The sequence below is a fragment of the Marmota monax genome, unplaced genomic scaffold, assembly GCF_021218885.2.
Source record: "Marmota monax isolate L192 unplaced genomic scaffold, Marmota_monax_Labrador192_F-V1.1 WCK01_AAM20220418_F8-fsc00014, whole genome shotgun sequence".
Lineage (NCBI taxonomy): Eukaryota > Metazoa > Chordata > Mammalia > Rodentia > Sciuridae > Marmota > Marmota monax.
Window position 1 is genome coordinate 14311155 of NW_026695222.1, and position 6000 is coordinate 14317154.

Sequence of the window (6000 nt, forward strand, 5' to 3'; positions counted from 1 at the left end):
CTGTGGTATCACTGGGCCAGCTCCTAAGGTCCCAGAGACAGTGCCTGGGCCATGACGGGGTGAATGCCTCCCGAGGCCTGTGACGCAAGGCTCCCATCCAAAACTGGCTGCTTTGCAGGTCACTTGAATAAGGGGCCTGAAGGAACCCCAGGTGGAGCACACACTGCCCCTGCTCCCCATAGGAGCCCACCAGCTCATGGGCCTCCTTCATGATCAGTGGGTGTCACCAAGGCCAAAGGTATCTGCTTCCCTATAGCTGGCATGCACCTCTGGCTTCCTGTCCAGGGGGCCTCCAGGAATCACCCTGTTGTGGGAGTCTAGAGTTTATTGGGTCTACTGCCCTTGTGAGTGCCTGTCATTGTGTCAGCGACAAGCCCAGAGTCACCTCCACTGGTTTTTTGAGCTGCCCTACTCTCAGAATGTCATCTATGCAATGGATGACCAGAATGTCCTGCCTCTGGGGCTTGCTGAAGGTCATGCCCACCTGCTGGTGGCTTGCTGCAGGGGCACTGAGGCTCCCTGCAGATGCATTCAGTGCCCTGTGAGCGCACACTGGCCTTGATCTCCAGCCCTCCAAGGGATAGAGGAAAAGGTATCAGCCAATTCAGGGACAGCCTCCCCATCTCTGGGTGGAGAGCCACTGCCTGAGGGACAGGGAGGACATCTGGCACCCCAGGGGCCAAGGGCAGCACCTCAGCACTCAGTCTGCAGAGCCCACTGGCAGCTCTGGGCCCTGGAGGCCTGTGGGGCTGGCCAGGCCCGACTGTCCATGGGACAAGGTGGTCTGTAACAGCCCTGCTGCAGCCAGTGCCCAGTTGACAAAGTGACACCCCCTGGACCACCCGGTCTGCAGGACTGCTTTCTGTTGACAGCCCACGGGTGTTTGGGTGCCTTGGGTGTCAGGCCAAAGAGCACCCGTCCCACTGTGTGGCTCACATTCTTAGCTCTTCAGGGACATACCTCCTCAGGAGGTGGTGACATTCTGTGCCACAAGCAGCCAATGGGAACCATGGTCACCAGCACCCAAAATGGCCCAAGGGGCCCTCACACAAGCATAATCACCATTAGCAGAAAAACACTTTAGGTCACACTGCATTTGTCCCCAAATGCCCCCAATGTCATCAGTTTAGTTTTTCCCCTAATATTTTCCCCAAAATATTGTCGTGTAAGCACCAGCATCCAAAAGCCCCAGGAAGTCTGAATTCCCTGGATTCCCTTTTCATCCCAACAGGGGCACAGGGCCACTGGTCTCTGTGGGACCCTAAGGCCTCAGTCCTGTTGTAGGACAGATGGAGGTAGACAGTAAGGAATTAGCAGGAAGCGGGTTTACTGGCTGCAGCTAAGCTCAGAGGCAGGGCTTTCCACCACCATCAGTCAATCCCTGTGAACCCCAAGTTCAGAAAGTTTCAGAACTTTATACCCAGTGTGTAGAGGAGGGGCTCAGAGGCTCACAACCTGCAGACATCTGCATGAAAGCAGTTTTTTTCTATTATTCTGGGCAGTCAACCAGGCCTGGATACAAAATCAAGGACACTCTGAAAATCAGTGCCTGGGAAAGGGAGAGTTCTCCCCTTCCTTCTCACCAGCTGGCCTCCAAGGACCTGATAGTGTCCTTTGAAATGCAAACCCCTCTGTGCAGAAGGCCTTGGGTTAGTTGTACTTTGTTTCTGTAAACACCTCCCCTCTCACCCCCACCCACCCCAACCACCCCCACCCAACCCCCACCCCCACTTGAAAATTCTTCTGCAGAAATTTTTCCTGAGTATCTAAGAACAATTATGGTGAGGGTTTCTGGAGAAGCTTAATTAAGATTTTCTGTGGAGGAGAGGAGGGGTGCCACTACAATTCCCCCCTTTCAGGATGCTCCCCATAATTTGATCTTTTAAATTAAAGAGCATTATTATCATCCTTTAGGCTTAAAGGCTAATATCATGCCAATGCATTAGTTGTTGTCCTATTTTACCAACTGTTTCTATACTGGATCTAAAGTTTTAATGCACAAACATGGAGCAACAAACAGGTTAACAGCAGAATGAATACCCATTACACCAATTAAGCTTTTAAATTTACCAAAAGTTGAAAACCATCCTGCAAACAGAGAGTTTGGATCCCAAGCTTTAATGCCTTCCAGGTTTGAACTGGCATATGGGCTAGGTTTCTTATGTGGTTGGCTTTAACGGCTTGTCCATAATCATCTATTTGCATGCAACAGTGTGAGCTGTTGAATTTTCATATATATTTCCCTCCTTAGCCAGTAGGTAATCTAATGCCAAGTGGTTTTGATAGATAGCTGCTCACATCTGGGCCTGTTGCGTGGCTTGGAGGTCAAAGGCTGTGGCAGTCTGGTTAATAATAATTTTCAGTCCAGCTTGTAAGTGAATAATGCTGTTTAGCATGTACATAGGCGTTCTATAGCCCCAACTGTCATCTTGTGCCCAGGTAGCAGGATCATAAGTAGCAATAATCCTCTGGGGTGGCCAGTCATCTTCACCCCAACACTGTGGACCTCCTAGATTAAGTTCTTTTCCAATGGACCTCTTTTTCCGCTTTAGAGATGAACAGTCATTCACCTGTAGCATCTTCCTGGTAGGACAGGTCCTAAATATATGTTTGTTTTTTTTTTAACCATCTCTTGGTTATAATAGATTGGCTTGACATATAGTTAACATGATTTTCATCAATGAGACAGAAGTGGGGGAGAGTCCCCTTAAGACAGTTAAAGGCAACCAACTTATATAATAGACCCACATATAGGTTAAACAGTGCACTTTAACAATTTCAAACTGAAAACACCAAACCAACCCTAGAAAACCTCTATAAGAAAAGTCAAAAAAGTATAAGGGAAAGTTTGTTACCAAGAGTCAGTCAGTGGGAGTTACTGTTACCAAACCAGTAGCAACAGATCTGTCTGTATGGCTAGAAGGGCGGGGTGGCAATGCCTTACAGCATGAGCACTATCTGAGAGGTGGAGGGGTCCATTTGCCTGTGGTAGGTCTGTCTTCTGCTGTGCATTGACCAGCCAGCCTCCGAGTGGCTTTGGCCGTGCGCAGGCTGGTCAGCCCTGGGAGTGACTAGAGCAGGGCTGTTGTCTCCTGATCCTCGAGCTTCTGTGCTTGCTCCCCTCCGATGGTCTCCACAGGAGTGTAGCAGCTTCTGGAGAGCACGCCCAGTCCACAGCTGCAGGCTCTGAGCATGGTGTCATGAATCTAGAGACCTGGCTCTGTAACCTTTATTGTAGTTGGGGTGGAGAGAATAACAGTGAAAGGGCCCTTCCAAAGAGGCCCCAGGGGCTGAGTATTCCATTCTTTGACCCAGACTGCATCTCCAGCCTTGAAGGAGCTGCCCCTGTGGTCAAACTACTGGCAACTTTCTCTAACCCACTGGAGGAGAACCTGTAAAGGGTTCCCTAAGGCCTGAAGCTGTCCCCTCAGGGTTAATTCTCTATTTTTCTTAAGCCTCCCTGTAGTCCCTTGATAAGTGGGGGGAGGTCTCCCGTACACTAGCTCATAGGGAAAGAGTCCTGTCCCCTTGATGGCAGTGGACCTAATCCTTAACGGTGCAATAGGGAGGATGTGATCCCAATGCCAGTGAATGACCTGCCCAGTTTACCTTACTGAGCCTTTGAAGTTCCAGCTCTCCTTTTAACTGTACCAGAATGCTGTGGCCCACAGGCAGGATGGAATTTCCATCGGATATTGGAACTCCGGGCCAATAACTGTATCACCTCTGCCACAAAAGCTGGCCCATTGTTTAAGACATCAGTTATTGGCTTATCCACTCTGGGAAGTTTCCCAGGGGAGCATCCTGGCACCACCCAGCCAGCGCATGAGCTCACAAAGACCAAAAGATATACAGCCCTGTGAGCCTGGTGGTCAGTGAAGTCCACCTCCAAGTCCTCAAAGGGTACTCATCTTATAGTTTGGGTTCCTGTGGAAGCCTTGGCCCTTGGCGAGGACTGTCATGGGCACAAACCTCACATGTTTACAGATCACCTGGGAGACACCTTTCCTTCTCAGTCTTAAACCAATTACTTTCATGCTGGGAATAGCTGGGCTCCATCCTGGTAGAGGGTCCGGCAGAAGGACCACATTTAAGCCCTGGATTTCCTTCCTGTTCCCTGCAGGCACCTATTCTGGCCTCTCTGTCAGCTCTCTGATTGCCCCGAGTGACCATGGTGTTTTCTCTTTGGTGGCCGTGGCAATGTATAAATGCAACTTTCCTGGGAGCCCATACTGTAGCCCATATTCATTAAGAATATCCTGCCCAATTTTATGTCTTTTCCTCCTGGGTTAATTACCCCCTTTTAAAAAATATATAAGTCCCCATGAACATGAAGGATGGTGAAAGCATATTTTGAGACTGTGTATTTACATAGTTTTTGCTGACAACTGAAGTGCTCAGGTCAGAGCAATAAATTTTGCCTTTTGAGCTGAAGTTTTCTGAGACAGAGATTCTGCCTCAACAGAGGAGTCTGGAGTGACCACTGCCTATCCAGCCAAATGTACCCCATCTTTTATGAATTTGCCTTCATCTGTGAAGTGCTCTCATCAGGGTCCCTGAGGGCTGGTCTGCCAGGTGTGGTCCGCTGGAGAACACTTCATCCATGACTCAATACGATTGGGATCAGCTTGTCCAGGTCAGATGGGCAGCAAAGTTGCTGGATTTAAAGTCCAACAACTTCAACATGGATATGTGGATTTTCACACAATGTGTCCTAGTATCTGATCATCCCTCTTCTTCAACTAATACTGTCCTTTGTGTTTTTACAATGTCAAATTGAATGAGAGGTGCTAGAGCTGGGGCTCAGTGGCAGAGCATTTGTCTGGCATGTGTGAGGCCCTGGGTTGGATCCTCGGCACCACATACAAATAAACAAATGAAGGCATTTTGTCCATCTACAACTACACAAAAGAAAACTGAATGAGGAGCTGGGTGCAGTGGCACACACCTGTAATCCCAGCGGCTGGGGAGGCTGAGACAGGAGGATCACAAGTTCAAAGCCAGCCTCAGCAAAAGTGAGGCACTGGCAGGAATCACAGCCACCATGTCACACAGGTCTTCAGACCCCTTATCCACACACATCCTCCAGGTGCCTGAGTAGGACCCCGGCATCAGCACCTGTGCAGGATTCCCAGCCACCGCTCCCACACAGGACACCTGGTCGCTACCAACCCGAAAGAATCCTGGCCACCACTCCTATGTGGACCCCCATCTACCAAAGTGGGGCTCCCCCAGTCACCTCCATCTTGGAGACTGCAACCACAGTCCCCTACACGCGGTAGCCTCCACCTGGGGACACTGCACTGGGTCCAAGGACAGCTACAAGCCACAATACTGCATGCCACAGAGCTGCATCTCTGAAATCGCCGCTCAACGCCACCTCCCAGTCCCCCACCCCATCATTGAAAGCAGCCACTCCATCTTGGGACACCTTCCTCACCATCTTTAGTTGGGGCAACTCCCACCTTGGAATACCAGCTGGGGCTTAGAAGCAAATCAAGGTACCCAAAGTCCCCAGCTGCCCCCTCTCGCCAGCAGCTGCTAACCTAGCACAGTGCCTGTGGCTCCGCAGCAGGTCTGTAGCTCACAAAACCGGGTCCTGAACTGCCCACATAAAACAGCTCTCCATGGTGGGTGTGCAGCCCCCAAGACCTCCTGAGAGAGGCTCCTGACTGGGGAGTAGAAAGGGAGGGAGGGAGTGAGAGCTTAGAGACTCAATTAGAGACCAGGGATTGCAAGGTCTACAGGACACAAGGAGATAAGACCAGGGGGCAGGGGTTGGGCTCAGTGTAGAGTGATAGCTTAGCATGTGCGAGGCCCTGGGTTCAATCCCCAGCACCACATAAAAATAAATAAATAAAATAAAGGTATTGTGTCCATCTACAACTAAGAAAAAAATCGAAAAATAAAAGAAGAAGAAGATAAGACCAGGCACCCACATCATACAAGTGGGCCTCAAAGGAGATCCTTGGGGTGCAGTCTCCCATCCAGGATGGGCAA